We start from the raw sequence: 24,470 nt of genomic DNA, 5'->3' as shown, positions 1-24,470 counted from the left end.
CAATGTTCCAGCTCAACAGTCAGAAAAGCAAAATCCCCTCTTAATTTTTTTTTTTTGTTCTATTCTTCAATTGATTAACTAAGGGCCACTCACATTAAGAAGTCTTATTTGTTTTACTCAGTTTGCTGGTTCAAATGTTGATCTCATCCAAAAATATCCTTCCAGACACATCAGAGTAACGTTTGACCAAATGTCTGGACACACTGTGGCCTAGTCAAGTTGACACACAAAAGTCATCGTCAATTCCTGGCTATCTGCAGTCATGATCTGCGGCCTCCTAAGAGGGATGGATTCTCATCCACAGCCCCCCCCCGCCGGGGAGAAAGGACACCCATATGCAAAGGAGAGGCTCTGGCCCCTGCTATTTCTGAGTTTGGCCTGGAATTGGTAGGAAGGTCACACAACTGCGATCCCTCCCCACTGCTGCCCCTTTGTAGGAGTCCATGGTGATTGACCCCAACTCCCTTTCTTGATGATCATAGGTCTGAATTATTTTTACATAACAGTTTTGAAAACCACAGTGACTCAATAGAAATGAGCATGCAAAAGGACACCTATTTGCCTCAAGACAGGCCTGCGCAGCTCAGGAAGCAAATATTTTATGTGCTGCTTCCTCCCATGTTTTTTAAGTAATAAGAGGCATATTCATAATATGCATAAGCATCTAGGTGTCACTTTTCTGGAACCAGAACACTTAAGAAGTTAAAATAGATTCAGAGATCACGTAATTCAACCTTCTCAGGAGAGCAAATGGGGTCCTGCTGTATGGAGTCTCTCTCTCTCTCTCTCTCTCTCTCTCTCTCTCTCTCTCTCTCCCTGTTGTCTCTCTCTCTGTCTCTGTCTCCTGAGCATCCAAAACCCTCATAAATGGAGGATTCCTCAGTTCACAAGTCTCAGTGGGAGACAAAGCTCGATTCTCACTACAGATGTTCAAAGCCCTAGACTTTGACATCCTTAGCCTGCCTTGTAATTCTCCCAAATTCCGAATTGGGAGCTTATGGTATAAAAAAGTAGGGAGGTTCCAATCCGGTGACCGGTGGTGGCAGCCGTGTTGTCAGGAACCCCAGGCTCAGCGCCGCCGTGGTGGCATTCCTGGTCAGTTCTGGAGGTAGCCGTGCTGCCCCTTCCCGACTGGCGGTGCAGGGCTTGGCCTGGCCCGGTCGCTGCCGGCATCTCCTGTTCCTGAGCAGGCGTTTGCCGGTAGCCTTCCTGGTTACCACGGCCTCGTGTCCTAAGAGCTTCCCCACGTCTTCTCAATCAAATACTTGTCTGCTTAAGTCCGCCAAAAGTTTTGTTTGCGTGTTGTTTGGGGTTCTGTTTTTTAGTTTCCTGCAACAAAAGCCCTGTTACGTAACCCACTGAGGACAAGTGATCAGAATGGTCTGCGGCAGAGCAGAGGAAGGAGACATGGACCTTCCAGCCCCATGTGATTGGCCCCAGCCTTGCTCTCATTCCAACAGCAGCATTTCTAGTTCTAGTGTCTTCGTTCCCCTGGGAAACACCTGTTGTCTCCACCTTTCTTCTCCACCCTGAGGGAATGAAAAAATAAAGTGGGATAAGATAGAGGATCCGTGTTGCTCAAAATACTGTGAGGTACCTTGTAGACGTGAGAAATAGAGAGATTCGGTGAGAAATCGGTTAGGGAGCAAGCAGCCTGAGACTCACAGTGTGTCGATGGCTTCAGTGAGCTGGAAGCTTATCTCCTTCTCTCATAAAACAGAGGGGCACATGGCGGGAGACCCAGGCCAACCTCCGTCTCGCCTCCCCTTGACTGCCAGCATGAGGTGCCCGCCTGATGGTGGCTGTAGTCAGAGTCTTATTGCAGACAGATGGCCCAAGAGCCTGAAATGTTTACTACGCAGCAGACGGTCACTGAGTCGTCCTCGCCTGTCTTAGCCAGTTCAGGCCACTGCAACAAATAGCATAGAGGGGCAATGAGAGCCGCTTCCTGGTTTGCAGATGGCGCTTCTTGCTGTGTCGTCACAAAAGAGGGAGAGAGGGAGAGAGTGTGCACTGTAGTCTCTTCTTCTTACGAGGACATTCATCCCATCATGGGGGCTCCAGCCTCATGGGAAAACCAACCACCTCCCAAAGGCCCCATGTCCTGATATCATCACTTTGAGACTTAGGGCTTCAGCATATAAATTCTGAGGGGCACAAACATTCAGTCCATAGCACCCCCCCTCCCCCGACTGCAAAAAAAAAACCGGAGTGGATACCATTCTTGGTTTATTTTTATTTATTTTTATTTATTTTTATTTTTAAAATTTTTTTAAATTTATTTATGATAGTCACAGAGAGAGAGAGAGAGGCAGAGACACAGGCAGAGGGAGAAGCAGGCTCCATGCACCGGGAGCCTGACATGGGATTCAATCCCGGGTCTCCAGGATCGCGCCCTGGGCCAAAGGCAGGCACCAAACCGCTGTGCCACCCAGGGATCCCCCATTCTTGGTTTATATGGACTGAGATGAGGGTCTAATGGGAAGTTGGGGGCAGAAAAGAGATCCCTGGGTTTACGCAGCAGCCGCTGTACTGTTTTGACCCCACCCAACCCCCAGAGTGGATGAATGACTTTGCAGAGGCAGGATCAGTTCTCAGCTCCAGGCCAAGGCAAAGTCCTCTCCCTGAGTGGCACACACACGTGCGACTCTGCAAGCACTGGGCACAGAGGCTGCAGTGCCAGGAGATGGAGGCTTGTATCTTGCAGTTGTCCAGCCAGATTTAATACCCGATTATATAAGATAATTGCATTGTAATTCTTAAGAGCAAAATGAATTCTGTGTTGGCCTTGGTGCCTCTTGAGAATTAGTAGAAATTATTCTGTAACCAATATCCCAAAAACTCCCAAGAGAAATAAAGGATCTCTTATGCTAAGGAGGCAATTATGAAATCGCTCCTAAAGCCAAGATTTCATCTACTAGTAGCTCCATTGATTATCTCCAACTCCTTTCTCATCTGCTCGCTTACCTCCCGTTCAAACCAGCAGAGGTAATCCGCGGTATCCACGTCAGGGACAACCAGTGCTTAGTAATGTGATATGTTCCAGCTCGTTCCAAAGCAGATGCATGGTAATTATAAACGCCTTCCGCGAATACGTTTATTACTGATGTTATCCTATAACCAGAACAGGCGCCTTAACTTTTAATTATCTTCTCCTTCAGATTCTGAAAGCAATTTTTGTAAGCCATGTAATCTTCACCTACATCTATCATTTTAAGGGGCAGGCCGCCCACCTCTTCAAGCACATAAAATGTGTTTCTTTTCCATCAACAGTGGTCAGTCCGGGTTGGCTTGTGAGGGTCGAGATGGTTTCACGTCCCATTAATTGCGCGTTCTTCGGACTGGGAAAGGAGCGATGAATCGCCCTAATGAGAGCAACAGAAAGGACAATAGTTATTTGCAAAAACACTTTGACAATTACAAAGTGTTTTTACATAAAGTATTTTTTTTTTTAAAAAAAAGCACCTAAACCCTACAGCTTATCTTTGGGTTGCTAATGCCAACCCTGAGCAAATAATGTCGGTTGCATTTTTTTTCTTTACCAGAAAGGAAAATCCTACAATGGTCTCAGTAGAAGTTCGCCGACTTTTTTCAACGAGAAAAAGGGGCAAACAGCTCCAGGTGTGTCTGATGGAAAGCAAACTACCCAGAATGATGGGCTGAATAGACAAGGTCACGCAGCAGGGATGCTGGGGAAACTGGGAGCACTGGTTTCTCGGAGGAGGAGTGGGGCACAGGCCGCAGGGAGCACCGAGGCTTGCAGTGCGGGCCGGGAAGCAAGCCCGGTCGGGTGAGGATGCGGGGGTGCCGCTGTCTACGCAGCCGGATGCTAGAGAGGTGAGAGGGCCTCGCTGCACTGCGAGGGGCAAGGCCAGGCCCTGCAGGATGGTGGCCCCAGCGGCCTCCAGCCCCACAAGGGCCGTGAGCGGGCCTACCCCCCGGAGCCAGGCCCCGGGAGCCCCAGCCCGAGCCCACAGAAGCTCCCTGAGGAGGAGGAGGAGGAGGCCAGAGGACACATGGAGTGGCCTGCGCTGCAGTCTCGGCCGTGGCAGGTGTCCCGGCCCAGGACGGCCTGGCGGCGACCAGGCAAAGGTGCTAGGCGCATGGCCTCCGCTGGCGGGGACACTGAGGGCCGGGGGTGGCCTTTGTCCCCTCACCCCCCGCTGACGTGGAGCTCATCGTGCTTAATAGTCATGAATGTCAGAAACCAACCAGAAAGGCAAACGGACTTCATCTGAATTCACTCCGGTTTCCCCAGGTCACACACGTTGTTCCACATAAGGCTCTGGGGAGGCAGGCCGCTGGGCCCCCACGTCACCCCAGAGCCACCTTTCCGCTGCTCAGAGCCTCCAGGTGGAGGCCGCGCAGGGAAGCATCCTGGGGACCCCCACCCGCCCCACTCTCCCCCTTCCCTGCCCTGCTCGGGGCTGCACAGCTCAGCTCGGCTCCCCCTGCCCCGGACACAAGGGCCCACAGGCCCCAGCCTGCCAACCTGCCTGCCCACCTGCCTGCTCACCTGCCCGCCCACCTGCCACCGTCAGCCTGGAACTGCGGCTCGCTGTGTGACCCACCTGGCACCTAGATACGGTTACGTGCTGCAGCTGAGCAGTCTCACAGCACATTGCGCTTCCTTTGTCTATGCCGTAGTGGTGACATAGACATTTATGCCACCGCAGGGCTCTAGACACGGTCCTGGGAACACCTGCGCAGCCACCCGGAGCACCTGTCTGTCTCTCCACCAAAGTATTCAGGCCATAGGTGGCTGTAGACAGGTAAGCAGGTAGGCAGGTAGGCGACGAGCACGTAGATGGAGGTGGTCACACTCTCAGTTGCTGTTTCCCTCCAAGGGGACTATGAAGTCCCAGGTGGCAAGCACCCAACTGCTGATAGGGCCGCGTGAGCCCGTCAGTGTCTGGGTGCTTTCTCAGGAGCTGTGGCAGCAGAGGTGAGAAGCGCACGAAGCGTCATTTTGCAGGGCATGCTTGGCACGACCAGCCGGGGCCATGAAGGGCTTTGCTCGGGACGGAAGAGAATAAACCGCTCAGGAGACAGGGGTGTCGAGGGCCAAAGAGACCGTGCGCCGGCTGCAGTGGCTCGCGTGCTGGCAACCGCTGTGAACCGATCGACCCCAAAAGGAGTAACAGCTTTCGCACCACGGAAGCTTGCGTCCTGCAGACCAGTCCCAGCCTGGCAGGCTCCTGTCTTGTCCGCATAGTTTCTCGAGGGCTTGGGAAGCTCTGCTGTCTTCGGTATGTGGCCTCCGTGGTCACCGTGCTTTGGCCCATCGCATCACGAAGAGCTTTGAGGAAACCATGTGGGCAGTGTTTGTAGCCCAGACCTGAAAACAGGCCTTATCTACCCACAGTCCTTTGGCCTCAACTCAGGCATGTAGAACACTAAGTTTCCACTGCTACTCTGACAAATTAGCACAACCTGATAGTTAAAACAATATACATTCATTCCCTTACAATTTTTGAGGTCAGAAGTCTGAAATCATTTACACTTAGTCCGAAATGAAGGTGTTAGTGGGACCACGCTCCTTCTAGAAGCTCTAGGGACGAATCTGTGTCCTTGCCCTCACCAGCACCCAGAGCGGAGCCCCTTGCATGGCCCCTTCATCCTCCATCTTCAAAGCTAGCAGGAGCATCATGCTCCAGCCACTACGTTGCTTCCTTCTTCTGTCCAACCTCCCTCCGCCGCTCTCACACAAGGACACTTGTGACGTAGGATCCACATCTCGACACTAGAGCGTGCACATCGCATAGTCCTTTTCTTACAAATTGATGAAATCACAAACCTAGGTTTGGACTTTAGAGATGAAGAGCTATTCAGAGTTCTCCATGTGGCTCGCGTGGATTGTAAGCCTTTTGCTTTGGGCTTTGCGGACAAAGTCGTAAACTTTGTTATCTTCCATTTGTAAACCACTGTCTTGTGACGGCGAGGCGTCTCTGCGAAGAGGGGAGTCTGAAGCTGATGCAGTCATTATTGAACCCCTGATGAAAGGATACGTTAATTATCTCATGATAGCCTCCAGTGGTCATGGATGTAGTCGACATTCCACCATGGGGCTGTCGGTAAGAGGGTGGCCGGAATTTATCGTTCTTTTTTCCTTCTGATTCAGATCTATTAAGATGTATAGTATTTTTCAAAAAGTGGAAGAGAATACAAGCAATGTAGAAGAAAATAAAAGTCTACGAGAAGAACGGTGCCTTTAAAATAGGAACGGTAGCCAGATATAGTAACGGTGCGAGCAGGGGAAGTGAGGACATGCAAAATATAACGCATGCAGATAAGACTTTAAAAGCTTAATGAAATGGAAAGTAAAAGAGCATTGGCAAAAAGTACATGTTCTTTGCAAAAGAAGATATTGTGAGCTTACAATTTAGAGTTTTAAGAATTCCTTGTCATTTTGTAACATGAATAATGGTGTAAGATTTGAACTAGAAGGTCTTTCATATTTCTTCCAAGTCTAAGATTCTCTATGAAATCCAAGATGGCTATGTGGTGCTAATACTACATTATTTCGTACTGGTAGAAAAGTACATTTCTAGCACATAGATGTAGGTGGTCTGACTCTTTGCTCTGACAATAATACGATATAAATAAGATAACGACACATTATTTTGTATTGGTAGAGTAATGAGGTACTCTACCAATATTCCACCCTTCATTCTGTAACTAAGTTGAAACACTACGCTAAGAGACTCACCAGTGCAGGTGCGCACGCGCAGCACACACACGTGCCCATGCTCATGCTCGTGCATACGTTTTCCTGAAGTATCCAGTGAACAGAGATTAAGGGCCGTTGGGCAACGTAAGATGGGGATGCATCAGCTAATCGGTTAGTCATTGAACTACGGCCGTCCCATATGAAGAGGAGAGAATAAAACCCTATATTCAGGAAAACATCGATATACTGACAATTGTACTTGGAGGAAAATAAGGCCGATGTAAGAGACAGTGTCACAGGGGTGTTTAGAGAATGAAAGCGTGTTTTCAATTACTCTAATCTCCAGAGTCAAATATTTAGAGCATGACATCACCCTTGACCAATGAAATGTCAACACCATTCTGCTCTGGTGCATCTCCCTGGGGCCCTCTCAGCTGGGTGGGGCCGGAGAGGACTTCAGACAAACAGAGCCAGACAGAAGGGGCAGTGGGCAGAGCTCAGAGCCAGAGGTGGGATGAAGAGAAATTGCATGTTTTTCAAATATGTTTATGGGAATGGTCAGTTCTTCTTCTTCTTCTTTTTTTAAGATTTTATTTATTCATGAAAGACAGAGAAAAAGGCAGAGACATAGGCAGAGGGAGAAGCAGGCTCCAGGCAGGGAGCCTGATGTGGGACTCGATCCTGAGACCGCGGATCACATCCTGAGCCAGGGGCAGGTGCTCAACCGCTGAGCCACCCAGGCGTCCCGGAATGGTCAGTCCTATAGTGTATTTCTTACACTTAGATTAAGCAAAACTTTCACTTGATGGGAACATTGCCTTTGTTAATGTATTGGGATTCTTAATGTGCTGAACACAAGCACTGAACTTTCCAGAGCTCTGAATATGAGCCGGAGGCTGAGTATATAAGGCAAATAGGAAACCCAAGGCTTTTGAATGGAATTAGACATCTTTGGCAGAAAAATCAATAGGGAAACCTTTTAAACACAAGGATATTGGGTCCTAAATCAGATACATGGAAACGGAATCCCTATGCTCCCTGCCGCCCACCTACAGGCCAGACTGTCCCAGTTCACATATCTGGCTTTAAAGGCAAAATTCTTTGTGGAAGATCGACCTCTGTCTGACCTTTAGTTACCCTTCTCTTTCCCTCAACCAGGAAATCTTTTTCTAGAAGGCAGGTGTGGAGAGTCACACTTTATATGGATGTGAGGGTGGCCCTACTTTGATCCACTGTCCATTGTTCTCCAGGGCTAATTTGTTCGAGCTTGCTGCCCTAAGGCCCTACTCTGTAGGAACTCCCTGAAGGAAAGATTATTTTTTCTCATAGGATCCTTGAAATTACAGCTTTTTAATTTGAAATACTGTTTTTCATGAGTAGGGCGGTGTTGGTAATGCTTGAATATATTCTATTGCCTGCAAATTGCCTTGTATTTTTTTCTACAACCAACTCCTACATTGAGATATGGAGTTTGCGCATTAGGGAACTCACTACCACTAGTTAAATCTAAAGTATTTTCCAAGTCTTTCTTGATGATGACCCATATATATGATGTTTTAATGCCTATTTATGAAGTTATGACACGCGGCACAGAAACCAAAAGCAGAGACTCTAGATCCAAACATCCTGGGTTCAAGCATCCTAGCCCTGATGCTTGATGGTCCGATTTAATCCCTTGACACCTCAGTCCTCTCTGCAACCTACTTCATGGGGCTGTTGTGAGAGTTATGTGAGCTAATAATTGTAAGGTGCTTAAAATGGAGTCTAGGCAGTAATAGGCACCTAATGTGGATGAGCTTTTATTACTCGTTTCTTTGGGTATGTGTAGACTAAGGGAGGCTTTAAAAAACAAAAGTACTTCCTACTCTACCTCGTTTTCTTTTTCCTTAAAAAAGCACAATGAATAAACAACTGCATGCCTCCATCTATACATTGGAAATGGGAGCTCAGCCAACCTTTAAATGAAACATGGGTAGATCTGGGGAAATATAAGCCCCTTTCACAAGAGACTCGGTCATTGTTTTTTGTATTTTCATTAGGACGGAGTAGGGCAGGAAAAGCCTTCATTCCTCACTCTACGTAGACCCCCAACCTGGAGAATATTGGAATCTTAGGCGTCACTCATCACAGTTGTCCTAGGAACTTAAGGAACAGTTCTGTGTATCTCTGAGTTTTGAGAAAATTACAGGGAAGACAAATCAAGGAGAATCAAAGAGTGTGGAAGAGAAGCCAACATTTACTGAGTGCCTATTATATGCCAGACCACATAATACACACTTTGCACATATTATCTTCTGACAGGGCAAGGAGTTACTGACTGCATCGTGAAGACGAAGACATCATGTATGAGAGCGTCAGGATTGGAGCCCGGGACTGTCTGATTCTGGGCAGTCTGCTCTTTCTCCCTCCTCACTTTGCTTCCATGGGACACATATTGTATGTGTCCACTGTTAAGAATTACAATCCTAAGCAATTGAGGCAAGATTACTTTTCTCTGTAGGTTTTTTTATTTTTAATCAGGTAAAATAATGGTATGTTTTAGAAATTTTTTTATTCAAAATAGTAAAAACGCATTTTTATTCTTAAAATATTAACATACATATTTTCAGGACAGGTCTCTGAGTTGAAAACTTTATTCTTTGCCAGTGTAGGATAAAGCATCGCGAAGCTAAGCCAAGCAGCTGGTGGGTTGCCTTGGGCCTACGGAAAGGGAGGGAGCCCCTGCAAATGTGTTTAGCTGTGAAGTTTCTTTTCTGCCCCCAGCTTTCTCGAAACATAATCGACATTTATCACTGTGTAAGTTTAAGGTACGAAACGTGACGATCTGATACAGGTGTATATTGTGAGATGATTACCGCAGATAAGCTTAGTTAGCACATCCTTCACCTCCTATGATTACCACTTTCTGTTATTGTGGTGGTTGTGGTGAGAACATTTAGAGTCTACTCTATGAGCATCTTCCATGGATACAACACAGTATTGCAAACTATAGTCATTATGTCGTCCATTAGACCCCTAGGATTTATTCATATTTTAACTGGAAAGTTATACCCTTAACCTTTCATCATTCTTCTCACCCATCCACTTCCTGACAACCAGCATCTATTCTCTATGAATTCAACTTTTTTAGTTTCCACATATAAGGAAGATCATACACTATTTTGTCTTTCTCCATCTGACTTCTTTCATTTGGCACAATGCCCTCAAGGTTCATCCATGTTATCACAAATGGTAGAATTTTCTTTTTACAGCTAAATAATATTCCATTGTGTGTATATACAATATATCTTCTTTTCTCGTGCATCCATCAACAATGGATACTTATCCGGTTTCTAGTCTTGGCTATTGTGACTAATGCCAGAGTGAATGTGGAAATACAGGTATCTCCTCAAGATAATGATTTCACTTTCTTTGAATATGTACCCAGAAGTGGGATTACTAGATCACATCCGAGTTCTCTGTTTAATTTTTTAAGGAACCTCCATTTTCTTTCTTTCTTCTTTTTTTTTTTTTTTTTTTTTTTTTTAAGATTCACTTATTTTACAGAAAGAGAAATCACAGAGAAGGAGGGACAGAGGAAGAGGGAGAAAGAATCTCAAGCAGACTCCATGCTGAGTAAGGAGCCTGATGCAGGGTTTGATCCCATGATCCCAAGATCATGCCCCAGCTGAAACCAAGAGTCAGCCACCCAGGTGCCCCTCCATACTGTTTTCCGTAGTGGCTGTGCCAGTTTGCATTTCTAGCAACAGTTTACAAGTGTTCTCTTTTCTCCACATCCTCATCAGCACTTACTATCTCTTGTCTTTTTGATAATAACCATTCTAACAGGTGTGAGGTGGTATCTCATTGTGGTTTTGATTTGCATTTCCCTAATGATGAGTGATGTTGAGCACCTTTTCACTGGCCATTTGCATGTCTTCTTTGGGAAAGTGTCTAATTCAGATCCTTTTCCAACATTTTAATCATATTGTTTGGGGGTTTTGTTTGTTTTAGTTTTATTGCCATTGAATTTTATGAGTTCCTTACATATTTTGGATAACAACTCCTTATTAGATGTAGTTTGCAAATAATTTCTCCCACACCATAGGTTATCTTTTTATTTTGTTGAACTGAACAAAATGATAGGGAGCTTTCTTTATTCTTTTCTCTTTCTTTCTTTCTTTCTTTTTTTTTTTTTGATAGGGAGCTTTTTAGTCTGATATAGTCCCACTTGCTTAGTTTTTTGCTTTTGTGGCTAGTGTTTTGGTGGCATTGCCAAGACCAATTTCAAGGACATTTTCCTCTATGTTTTCTTCTAGAAGTTTTCTGGTTTCAGGTCTTACATTTAATTCTTTAATTCATTTTGAGTTAATTTTTGTGCGTGATGTAGGCTAGGAGTCCAATTTCAATCTTTTACCTGTGAATATCGTTTTCTCAATGCTATTTATTGAAGAGAACACTCTTTCCCCATTATTCCTTGAGTAGTCTTTGCTCTCTTGTCAAATATTAGTTGACTGTATATGGAAGAGTTTATTTCTGGACTCTTGATTTTGACCCATTGGTCTATGTGTCTGTTTTTATGCCTGTACCAGACTACTTTGATTACTATAGGTTTGTAATATAGTTTGAAATCAGTAAATGTGATCCCTCCAGCTTTGTTCTTTCTCAGCATTAACTTTAGAGTTGTGAAGTCCCTAGAACCTGGGAATTTGGATTCCAATGCTTCTGATAACAGTTGGCCCTATATGGGAAATGCAGGTACTGTGACCCCCACTTATTCTCAGAATTGGGGATATCAAGAAGACCTAGCATCTAGTTCCTGCCTACTGGTCTCAGCATGACCATTCTCTCCCCATGTCTCCCCAGGCTCACTTCTAACCCAGAGGGAGACAAGAGAAGATATAATTCCTTAAAGATATTCCCAGGACTCACCCCAGCCCATCCTCACCCTCACCTCCAGGGCACATGGACCACCCTCAGTCAGGGCCATGGTTCCTCCCGTTTCTGGAGTGCTATTTCCAAGGACTTTGGGAAAATTGTGCAAGATGTGAGGGTACACTGAAAAATGTTTTTGAATTAATAAGATGCTTTGGAACCACACAATCTCCTGAGATAATATTCATTTGTTGATTAAAGAAATATACTTCTGTATATATAAATGCTCTCAGAAGTCTCTTTCCAAATATTTTAAAAATAAATCTTTTCTTTTTGGGGGTAGGAGGACATACAGAGAATATGATTTCAATAATATTACTTATTCATTGTCATAAATAACTATTGAGCTGTACAAGTGCTCTGAAATTATCTTTTATACATTTTATATCTTCTGCCTGTAATTAAATAATACCTCAGGACATATACCAAACAAAAATGAACAGAGAAACAAGACCTGAGTCATGCCAGCCACATAGTTTGCCCACTGGGAAGCAGCCAAAGCACAGACTAAGGACATAATCCTGGGGTTAAGCCAGGGGATACGATCTTTTGTTTTTCCTATGGCCAGACATGTACATAAAGCATTTCCTTCCTCCATGCATTTATATCCAACTCTAGGGAAGATCCAGGGAAAGAAGTAGTGCCTGAGATACTTCAGTGGCTAAGAAATTTTTTGGGGGGTAAGACTGGTGAGTATCTAAATGGAGTCTTTAAATAATCAAATTGGATTTGAATTACTTTATTTTTATTTCATTTTATTTCAGCTATATTGAGTTACAATTGACAAAAAATTGTAAGATACTTAAATGTACAACATGATGATTTGTGCATATTAGAGAAAGGATATGTTTTTTTCTCTATTAGCTGTATTTGCTAGGCTGAATGCAAGATGAAAAAATTTGGAACAGAATAATTGTAAGATATTAAGGCACTCTGAAGAACATGGCCACTTTGTAGAATAAAAATTGATAGAATTTCCTACTCCTGCTAGAGCTATCTTGAGTGACCTGTGCCTATATTTTATGTGAACAAAGAGCTGCCCTTAAGAAGATTGTTTGAAAATATGAACTTTCACCTGAATTCTATGCTTATTTTATCTGATCAGACTCCTGGTGTTACTCTGAAGATGGGTCAGAAGAGGCTATCACTGAGTACATCCATGTATCCTGAAATAATCAGAGCGTGTGATGAAAAACATGACCAGATTCCCATTTCCGAACTAGATTCCTAAAGGAATCTACATGCAAAGTCCAAGAATTTCTTTATATGCATAAAGAAAATGTCAGGGAAGTGCATTATCTTATTGCTAAATAAGGCTTCGACCCCTCGGTTCCCATCTTGTTTCCTGTTTCAGTAGCCTAAGATGGTTCATGTGTGAGCCTAGAGGGATATGTTTGCCTGCCCAGCGTTAAGGGATAAGACTAGATTCAAAGAACTAATGCAAACTGTATAGAGCAATTCCAGGCATATAATACACACTTTATGAGCATTTAACACCATTATTATCATCATTATTATTTTAAATGATAGCCACCCTCCTCTCCTGAGCAATAAGCTTCAGTCTCCTGGCCTTGACTGGATGGAGGAAAGGCTGCATTATCCAAAGGGGAAATACTGTGATATTGCAAAGCATTATCTTTCTAACCTACAGTTCTCCAAATAGTAGGTCTATTTGTTTGTTGGCTTCTTTTGGATTTTTGAAATACAACAGAGACACAGCTATAACCTAAGACTGGTCAGTCTACGTTTGGAGGAAAGCTGTAACCACCTCTCAGTGAGGTTTCTTAAAGCAGCATAGATGTATAGACAAGCCCCATTTTTCTACCCACTACCCTGAGGAACATTCTCACTTAACTTTGGGCATCCACAGCCATAAAGGGGTGTTTTGGGGACAGTTATCCCATAATTCCCTGTGTTCTTAAGACAGATAGACTCAGGTCTTTGACCCACAGGTAGATTTTAGAGCATAAGGTAGGCACAGATAGAGCTATCTCTTCACAGTGGAATCAGACAAATGGTAGCTCTAAGGGAAATAACGTCTGAAGAAGACATCTACCTCACATCAGAGCCAAATTAGAGACGTAAATCAGAACCCAAAGCATAGATAAATCTGCTGGTTTTGTAGAGAGAAAAAGTTTAGGGGTTTATTGAGGAATACTCGTATAGTATTTCTTTCTAAAACAAAATAAAACCATTATTACAGAGGTTTGCTTCTGCAGGCAGCCACAGCTGTATACAATATGTAAGTATGGGTCTCAGGCTCAAAAACCACATTAAAATAGAGTTAAGAGCCTGGCTTACATCCATCAAAGTTTGGGTAATTTCAGGGTTACGCCAAGCCACAGAACACCCTGCGTAGTGCCAAGGCTCCTCCACCCATCTGGTTCTTTATATCGGGCTGTTTGACTGCCAGTCATTTCGAATCCCTCCAAGCAGAAGGGCTGGAAAGCGGAGTATGGTTCAAGACTCCACTGTGGTTTCATTCTCTCCTCCACTGCAGCGAGCGCTAAGCCCAGGAGCGGGCCACCGTACCTTCCAAGTCTTTGTTTTTGAAGGAATTGCCCTGGTCATGAGTAAGACTTTGGAGGGTGAAAAATCGGGATGAAACAAGGTGGTGGTGGTGTTCAGCACCGTGCCTCCCTCGGGGGGAGCAGAGAGGGAGACCAGATCTGAAGAAAGAAAACCCAGGGACTAACATGGTGGGATCCCTGTCTTGGGGCTGTGGATGTGGAACCAAGGGAAGCCTCAGCTGTATCTAAGCAACCTCTGCCTATGATACGGACGTAGGGGTCTCCCCTCCTGAAGACCGGAAAACATTTTGTTGTGGATTGTGTGCGAATACTGTAGCTGATGGAGGCTTTAGACTTGAACTAACAGAATAATGATTAAGCACTGATTATATAAATATTCTCCAGCTAAATTCATCATGTGCCTTTCCACATATGTGATGTATGTGCAAGTGGCAGGAAACATTGTCTTCTCTGACAGATCTTTTAATTGGAGGAAAGTGACTGCATAACAAATTGAGATATCACAGCTTAAAGCCCCCGTGGTGATAAATATTTAATATGTATCCACATATTTTGCTGTGCTGGGTGTCAGCCCTACCTCCGCCTTACTCCTCCTTTGTGACCTTGGGGAAATAATAACTTTCTTTCCTATACTTGTTTCTCTGCCAATTACATAAAAATAATTACTAGAAAAAGTTATAAAATCACATTTAATTTCTTCAAGCACTTTGGGACTCATTGGCACCGCCAATCAATATGTTCTATAATAAGAAGGAAAAAGAAACATCTCCTTATATTGGCCAAATTTTCAAAAGTGTACATCGATCAGTATCCGTGTCCTGATAATGCTGCATCTCTCATCACAGATGAAACTGCTATCTAGCGAATTCGGTCACTCTGGACTTTTCTAACCATTTCTATATTCTATTTCTGCCTTCAAATACCTTTAAATCAGATTATGAACTATTGAGCACGTCATAAATACAAGGCACTGGAATACAGTAAGGAATCCTGATACAGATGCGTGTCAAAAAAGGATAATTATTTAAGTTTACACACAAGTATAAGATATTGTTTTCATGCTAGCAAATATAATGAAGCTTATTTACAGCACCCTTCAAAGAAAGAAGAAATGAACCTATCAAATGAAATAACTGCATGTGTGTGTATTTGGGATCTTGGATAAGTTCTTTCCAAGGACCTCCATTTCCTTACCTGTAAAATGGGGCAATAGTAGTACCTAATTCATAGGTTTGCTGTGAGGACTGGATGAAGATTGTGTGCGTCAAGAATTTATGAGTCTAAACCATGAGTGCTACCGTGAGCTCAGTTGTGCTGGAGCCCCAGTACCCCAGAATGTGACTATATTTGGGAATAGGGACTTTTAAAGAGGTAATTAAGTTAAAATGAGGCTGTTGGGGTAGACTTTGACTTAATATGACTGGTGTCCTCATAAGAAGAGATAAGGACACACAGAAACACCAGGGGTGCACGTGTGCAGAGGGATGGCCATCTGTCTGCCAAAGAGGGGATGTGGCACAGATCCTTCCCTCATGACCTTCAGAGGGAACAACCCCGGTGCCACCTTGATCTTAAACTCCAAGCCTCTAGAGCTTTGAAGGAATTAATTTCTGATGTATAAGCCACCCAGTCTGTAGGGTTTTGTGAAGGCAGCGGGGGCAGACTAACACGAGTGTTCAATATGTATTTGCTCCCCAGAGATGAGAAAGGCAGAGAGGGGGAAGTGAACGTGCACACGGGCCACTGCAGAAGAATGGACGTGGTTACCTACCCCATACCCCCTGAGTTGACCTTCCTAGATGACCTCAAGGAGCTCTAGGTTTCTGGCACCAGAACATCATTGAATTGTCTTCTCCAGTCAGTGAGGAAGTTCTGGGAAGAATCACCGCTGCTTGCAGACAGAGAAAAAGCAGAGCATCCTCATTAATATCACTTTATAGATTCATTTGGAAGGACACTGGGCTTCAAATCATACCAAAGTAACACACAAAACAAAAGGAGCTCTTATTCTCCCCAAGTCTATTGACCATTTGCAAGTATAAATCGATAGTGCATTTTCAAAACGCTTTGTTTCCTTTATGAATGTCTTAATTTCTCTAGGCCAGAGAATCTTAGAGTCCAGAGTAAAATAAGATAAGCCAGGAAGATACGAATCAGGGTTTATTCGTAGGGACCTCATCAATGCAATCATTACACAACATGTTCTTGGCAGGTCAGTTGGGTAATGTATGCACATATGTAATTCCTTAGTACAGACCCAGCCTGCTAATATATGTCACTCTGCAGTTGGGTCCAGGAGGCTAAGAGAAATCAGGCTCAGAGCTCTAAGTCTTTGCTGTGTCATCTCGACAACAACACAAATTCCACAGAGATCTAATAGTGTATTGCTGCCAATATCTGGATCCTTTTATGGCTAAGTGTTCTCTTTCTCCTTTGCTTGCAGCATAGTTTTAAAATCATGTAGTGCAGCTTACGTCTGGGAGAGCCCAGATGATATCTCCGTATCCTGAGGTCGGACCCCAACAGCCCATCAGTTAGCACATGACCACTGTGGGTTAAGCATGTGACGTTTTAAGTACTTCATTAGCCTGGGGCCGTGTTCCCTGGGGAGTCCCTCTAACAAAGGGTGTTATGGATGCTTCCCAAATGTTCAGTTGTTTTAAATCCTTCTTATTAAATGTAGACAGGCTGTGTAAGGAAGGGAAGCCTAGGGTTTTAGATGGGACCCTTGGAACCTTCCAGTCCAGGGGTGGCAAATAGATTTTATTTCAATTGTTAAGTCTTATCAATTGATTGTGTCTACCCAGAGCATGATGTTGAAGCTGTGCCAAAACCAACTGTGGGCTCAGCAAGAGGTAATGCTGAGGTTGTTACTGGGGTCCGTGGTGGGCGCGAGGTTGGGGGGAGTAGAAAGACATACTAAGTATTTTCCATCGCTTAGTCAAATCCTTTCTTCTTGTATATGAGGAAACTGAATTCCAAAGATATTATTTGATATTCTCAAATCGTATAATCAGTTACCAAAAAAAAAGCCGAAGTCAGAATCAATACATCCTGACTCCCTTCCTACCACATCACTGAAAAAAATCCTAGTTGCATGAATATAACTTAACTCTGCCCTTCAGGTGATGCTACTGGTCTTCATTCTCTAATGAAACCATAATCCAGAAAGAAGAACTAAAAGTTCCTCCCTCCCAAGCACCCATATATCCCTTCTTCCCTCAAGGACGTATTTACTCTGCATTTACTTAGAGTCATTTTTCTCCTGAGACCCTTTCCGTGTTAGAAACAGGAGATAAAGTTTGTGTTCAGGTAGTATTTACTCATCTGGGAATGGGGGAGAGCGATACACAAAGTCTGAATTCTGTATGTTGAATTTAAGCTATTAAAGCGCCTTGAGTTCTTTAGAAAAAGAATTTAAAAACGAATATTTCCTTTGTTATCAATATGCCAAACAGGTGAGAAAACATGAATCTCTCTACGTAAACACAAAATGTTCTGCGCAGGAACTGAGTGAATTAAGGGGGGCGGGGGGGGGGAAGGTCGTACAAAGGATAAAAATAAACGCTGGTGAACCTTCTGCAGGAATGAGCGAGGAGTTAAATTCTAATTCTTTGTAGCAATTATTTTTTCCCCTTGGGAAAGGACATTAAGAACTTTTGCGCTGCAATGCCATCTATTTTTTATTGCGCCAATGAACAAGTACATCTTTCCAAACTGCCACTATTCATCACTTTTAAATAAGAATAGATGAGTTTGAAAAGATATGAAGATTCATTAGTCCCAGCTCTAAATATTGCAGGTGAAATTATTTCCATTTCCAGACTCAAAGAAGCGTCACATAATATCCTTGAAAATTACGCTTCCAAAGAACGTGCCCCTTGTTTGGACAAATGCAAAGGCCACACAAGGCCCCGTGTTCGTTGCCCCAGCCCCAGTATCGTGTGTACCACCAATTTATCTATTTATTTATTTATTTATTTATTTATTTATTTATTTATTTATTGCCAATTTAGAACAACATTCGATCTTGTAGGAAGGAGTACTTTCTTTATAATGAGACCATCCAGAAAGCTGGGGCGGGGTGGGGGAAGACGAGGGGGAGGAGTTTGAAATCAATAGGATATTTTAATGAAGTTGTGTAGTCAGTGGACAAGTTTTATTAAGATCCACTCCCTTCCAACCACATTAACCTCCAGACGCCAATAACCGAGGCAGTATTTACTCCGGAGGAGAAGCTGGCATGAGGAGCCCTGAGTTCCCCCAAGCACTTACCTACCCAGCACTGTGGAGATTGACATTTATTACCAGATTCATCATCCCAAGGCTCCTAAAGGGGGGATATAATCTGTAAGCGGAGACAGATACTGAGGGCATAAGCGGGGTGAGGGGGTTCAGTGCTCTGGAAGCAGGACTAGAACTATCCCTTGACTCCTGTACACTAGCCCAACACCCTACTTGGTGACCAAGCACTAGCCCTCAGCATCCTAACTCCTTTGAAGGTCTTCTTTTTTTTTTAATTATGATAGTCACAGAGAGAGAGAGAGGCAGAGACATAGGCAGAGGGAGAAGCAGGCTCCATGCACCGAGAGCCCGATGTGGGATTCGATCCCGGGTCTCCAGGATCGCGCCCTGGGCCAAAGGCAGGCGCTAAACCACTGCGCCACCCAGGGATCCCGAAGGTCTTCTTTCAAAACAACCAATCCTCAAGGATACCTAGTGGCTCCGTCAGTAAAGCATCTGACTCTTGATTTTGGTTCAAATCACGATCTCAGGATTGAGCCCTGCAACAGGCTCTGGGATGGCCATGAAGCCAGCATAAGATTCTCTCTCTCTCTGTCTCTCTCTCTCTCTCCCACGCCCCCATCCATCCCTTCCCTCCCTCCCTCTCTCTCTCTCTCAAAACAAAACAACCAAACCTCTACTCCAGTATTGCCATTTGTTTTACCACCATAGGCCCAGGCCCTACAGGGGGCACACCTAACTCTCCCATGCAGAGGAAGGGCCAGTCCTACACTTTCTTGGGGTGGTGTTTTGAGCTCGCCACGGAGAATAAGACATGGATGGGGAGGGATCACCATATCCCATTTGTGGCATTTACTTTGTCTTGACTTCACTAGGCCTTTGTTACCTACATGAGGGAGGGCGAGAACTCTGTCACACAGCCTCGCCCCCACAGTACGTTACACATAGTAGGTGCTCAACACTTGTGAGAAGAATGACTACCTAATTGAACGAGTTAATGGGTGGGTAACAGCTCCCGATGGAGTGTCCTCAGCCGCCAGTCTGTTTCTGCCTTGTCACTGACCTTCTACCACCTGAGCCACTTCACGGACAAAAGTACAACCTCCCTCCCTCTCCTTTGCTCACCTGATATGCCCTCCCCATGTCACCCGTACTGACTTGCCACAATGTAATGAGGGCCTCGGGAGAATGACTCAGCTCAGTGTTGCCTCTAGATGTCCCATGACCTTTCCTTCTTCATCATTTGCTCATTGCCAGTCTGAGTCATTCAGCTTCTGGCTTAATGGAAATGGTGTTTATGCCGTATAGACTACTCTCCATCTACGTCTACGTCAAAAATGTTTGCATACATGCATATGTATATATAATTTATATGTAAATAAAATGTGTATCTTTGTATTCTATATTCGTATTTGTATTCTTATACGTATATAATGTTTTTAAAACTCTCCCACAGCCATTGTCTCATTTGACTGACACAGCACCTTCTGGGAACAGCAGGATGTACCGCGTGAGTCTTAGAGGAAGTAGAGCTGATGTAACCAAGGTCACACAGCTAGTTATCCAACAATTGGCAGATGCATGTCCCACGTTCTTTTCACTGTGCCACCCACTTCTTCAATTGCTGGCTGACCTGTTTCCACTCTCAGGGCATAGGCATGACTCATGACTCAGTTTCAGCCAGCACGAGAGTTGTGGATAAACTTGACAGGAGCCTCTTAAACCGTAGTAGATTTTTAACCCCCCCCCCCAAAAAAAAATACCTGAAATAGTTAATGTTTGGAAAATCCCACCTCACTGAAATCTCATCAGAAATGGAAACTCCCCTTCATTCATTGGTAAGGATTTGAGGGGATGGAGGTAGCATAAGAAGCAAGTGTCATGGGAGCTTCTGGAGGTCTTCTGTCCCAGGAAGGAAGGATCCATTGTTGAATATGGTCCGAGAACAATCCCACAGCCAGCATGGCAGGGGCACAGGTAAAGGGCTGATGGGCCAGGTGCTCTGTTTTGAGAGAGGGAAGTTGGTCCAGGAGGGAGTGGTAGGTGAAGGAGTTGAGAGGAAGACAGAGAGGAAATGTATGTCAGAGACTGGCTGAGCGGTGGGGAATTGCTGTGTCCCAGGAGGACCAAACTGCCGCATCATTGGGGGGACCATTTGGATCCCCAAAACATGCCTTATTTTTATTTAATTTAGTTTTGCAACTGTTTTAAAATGATTTTTTTTTCCTGAATCCATTTCCCTGTGTGTTAAATGGAGACAAATTTACCACTTCTCAGCTATGGACACCAAAAAAATGTTTTAATTTCCCTAAGCCTCATATTTCCACTTTGGAGAAATAGAAAGACTGAAACCTGCCACAGTATTGTTGTAGGGAATAAAATGAGATGATCTGAAGCCTCGAGGGACAATACTTGGCACAGAGAGGTGGCTTAGTTGTTTACCTTCTGAGTGGGATTTCATGCGCTTCTGTCCTTCATACTAAGCACACATTTACAACAACCGTCTTGGTTCCCAAAGTGCAGATCTCCTGGAAACACTCATCATCATTTCTTCAGTCTAGACCCTAGATAGACAGGTAGATGACAGGTAACAAATGGGCAGAGGGGTAGAGAGAGATGGAGAGAGACATGGTGGAAATTTTCTTTTTAAGATTTATTTATTTATTTGAGAGAGAGAGAGAGAGCAGAGGGAGAGGGAGAGGGAGAGAATCTCCAGCAGACTCCATGCTGAGCGCTGAGCACTGAGCCCGACACAGAACTCTTTGATCTCACAACACTGGGATCATGACCTGAGTGAAAATCAAGAGTCAGACACTCAACTGACTGAGCCACCCAGATGCAGCCCCCTTCACCTCCACGGGGAAATTAAAATGAGAGAGGGGGAGAAAGAGAGAGACAGGTAGGAAGGAAATGGAGATTTATGGATAAGGAATTGAAAGATTATTCTTGACTCACCCTCACCTCCATGAGACATTATCATTTAATCCCTCTGAATCCAAAACCTGAGTAGTTGTAAATGGCATTGAGACTTGGGAGATTTCTGCAGGTCCTGGTTATTTATATTTCTTGCTTGTTACTGAGTAATGAGATATCTCAGGAAAATGGAAGTCCTAAGGGAGGAAGAAAAAGTTTTAAACCTACTCAGAAAAATGGGCCCAAATGAAAACTGGAGTATATTTTTCCCCAATCTGACTGTACATTTTCAACCCTCTATCTCCATCATGACTTCAATAAATGTCTCTTCCCCTCCCTGCCCTTATGTCCTCCCCCCTGTCATTTGTGCCCATGACCTCAGGTTTTATGTATCACTGGGAGGTAAGTAAAATTAGTGTTTTTGTGGATTCCAGGAGTGTTAAAGTTCACACTGGGTGGATCAGGATAGAGTCTGGCTGTCATAGGATCTTGGAAGAAAGAGCCCCATATAGTGCAGTCCATCGAGATTGGATGCCCTGAAATAATCGGGTATATCTCACGCACCTGGAGCAGGAAAGCATCTCAGGTGATGATGTCCTCACTGGCCATTACCAATGCGCAGAGGGCACATGCAAGAAATGGACATGACAACTTTGAACCGAGTGGCCCAACACGTGTTGCTGACTTAGGACTGGTGACGACAGGATTTATGCCTGTTGATGGCAACTGGCTTCATTCTCCCCGGCCAGACCCCTGGAAGAAAAGTTTCATTCCCAAACTTTTCCAGTTTTGTCAGAAACCCTTTTTCAACCACAAAATATTTCATGCCCCCTCGCCATGATTACAACCATGGCCAACATTTTATCATGAGCCAAGCCCTGCTTATGTGCTTTCTGTATATTGATTCTGTTAATGTTCATTCCATCCTTGTGAGGAAAATAGTATCGTGGCATTTCACAGAGGAGAAAGCCAAGGTAAGGAGAAGCTAAAGAGCTTGCCCAAAGTCACAGCACAGCTAGAGGGGAACTGAGTTATGACCCAATTCCAGTCCCTAGTCTTAATGGCTATGCTATCCTTTCTCCGGATTGTAGGTCAACTTGCACTGCAAACCACAAGGACAGGAGTCACATAAGGACAGAAGGATTCCATATACAACCAATACGCTGGAGGTATTATGGAAAAATAATACAGTGGAGGTATTATGTATTTGATCCATAAACAACACTTGAAACAGTACGTGACTGTGTAGACTTCCTCTGATGGGAGGGCTTACCCTGACGATGCATGGTCAGACCACCCCTGTGTCCACATGGCCCCAGGGCTTCCTATTCCAAGGCCCTGTCATAGTCTCTTGGACCCTGGCTGTATATTGGACTTAGTTGTGTCCTTCCGGTCAGGGATTGTAAATGTTTTTATGCACTCATCACTTCGTGCACATAATAGGTGCTCAATTAATGTTTTTGGAGTAAATGAATGCAAAAGTCTGCATATAGCTCCTCCTTCCTCCACTGAGGGTGTTTGCCAGTACAGATGACTTGGAAACAAGTAGCTTAGAAGGTGTAATCAATGATTATACCAGGTCTTTTAAAAGAGGAGACCTCGGGTTGCTCAGTGGGCTGGATGTCCAACTCTGGATGTCTGCTCAGCTCAGATCTCAGGGTCGTGAGACCAGGCTCCACATCCAGCTCTGAACTGAGCTTAGAAGCTACTTGTCCCTCTTCCTCTGCTCCTCCTTCTACTCATTCTCTGTCAAAAAGATAAATAAATAAAATATTTTTTAAAAAAAACATTTAAAAAGTGTTTACTTAAAGAGAAAAATGAAAGGAAACCTGAAAGAGAGTGTGAGAAGCGTCCCCTCCAGGGACCAGTATAAAAAGCATGGCACAGGGTGGGTTCCTGGAGCCCTTTTCCTGGGTCTCTAATAAAGCAGTTCTTTGGGGATGGTAATGGACATTATGGTCTATGAGGGGTCAGCGTCAGCAGACACCTTCAGTGAAGATGGCAAGCTCTTTGGCCAGTTCTGGTCTGAAGGTGCTGAGGCCCTGAGTTTCATGTGGAACCGAGGACAGGGTAGGACGCACCTTCCTCAAGCCGTGAGAACCACACCACGTTGGCCGCCAGCAGGATGACTTGAGGTGGGATCAAGCTGCTGAGGCCTCTGACCCTGACTGGCTGTGTAACAGAGGCTTGCAGCTTCAAGTCAAGTTGTGGCCAACCCACAGGAAATCTTTCCCTCCCAGGCTTCTTCCAAGGGCATGACGTTAGGTGGGCTGCACTCACTGCAAATTACAATGAGTAACACTGGGAGATTTCAAGTTTGGCTTTATGGGTGTGACACTGAACTTTATGGGGTCACAGGAGCTTGGGGGTGGGCTGGAGAGACCAGAGCAGCTCTGTGTTCCCAGCTCTTGGGTCTGCCTGCTGGGGGACGTTTGGGGCTTTGAAGTAACTCCCTCTCACTCTTAGAAACAGCTAAGCAACCCCAGAGGGCCCAGCCTGAGCCCAGGATGAGACAAATAAGGGAGCGGGGTCTGGGTTATATCATTAAAAATGATCCATGAAAATTGGATAGCAAATCACTGATACTGAGATTTTTTTGGGGGGGGTCTGGAATTGGATTATATGTGCAGACCCCATTTATCACTCATTACAGTATCAGAATTAGTATCCTAGCTACAGAGTGCGGATGCACAGAGGGAAAGGGATACAGAGAATGTGCCCAAACAGAGTCCCTTAAGGGGACTTATGTCAGAGAGGACCGTGCTTGAATCCTCGCTCAGGAAGCCCATTCTGAGCTGACGATGCTCCGTCCTCCTCCGTGATCTGACATTCCACTCGCCTTTACGCCCCCGCGCGTGACCTTTGGATAGCTTTTCCTTACGAAACGAATCCTGGTGCCCACGCCAGGCATTCAACAGAGCAGCACAAATCGGTCGCTGCCTATTAAAACTTTAAACTTCTCAAAAACGAGAAACCGAGAAAACCAGCATGGGCGCAGTGCGGCGGATATGCACACAGAATCAACCATTTGATTTCGAGTAGAAATAAATCAAAAGCAGACACTTCCCATGACCAGAGATGAGGCGGTGTCTGGAGCCAGATAGCAGCAGGTTGCTAAGTATAAAGTGCACATAAAATCCAATTGTAAGTTGGCTGACCACAGAACACGACTGGATTCACTTACTGCTAATTAGGAC

The 24,470-nt window shown here is 44.6% G+C and overlaps 1 long non-coding RNA gene across 2 annotated transcripts; it reads right to left on the bottom strand.

Annotated features, from left to right (window-relative positions):
- Positions 1 to 2,951: 2,951 nt before the first annotated feature.
- On the bottom strand, positions 2,952 to 23,559 carry LOC112652827 (uncharacterized). 2 transcript variants are annotated; one of them, XR_003131749.3, is made up of 9 exons: positions 23,355 to 23,559; positions 22,850 to 23,019; positions 21,838 to 22,026; positions 21,322 to 21,470; positions 20,803 to 20,924; positions 20,154 to 20,362; positions 18,391 to 18,445; positions 15,887 to 16,003; positions 2,952 to 3,365 (listed from the first exon to the last, which is right to left on the bottom strand). It is a non-coding gene; the product is annotated as an uncharacterized LOC112652827 (long non-coding RNA). The 2 variants fall into 2 exon arrangements; XR_003131748.3 differs by having other exon boundaries at positions 2,953 to 3,365; positions 21,316 to 21,470.
- Between the last annotated feature and the right edge of the window lie 911 nt (positions 23,560 to 24,470).

This window comes from Canis lupus, chromosome 4 (assembly GCF_003254725.2).
Source record: "Canis lupus dingo isolate Sandy chromosome 4, ASM325472v2, whole genome shotgun sequence".
Lineage (NCBI taxonomy): Eukaryota > Metazoa > Chordata > Mammalia > Carnivora > Canidae > Canis > Canis lupus.
Note: the sequence above shows the minus strand (reverse complement) of the source record. Positions and strands in the feature narration are given on the sequence as shown.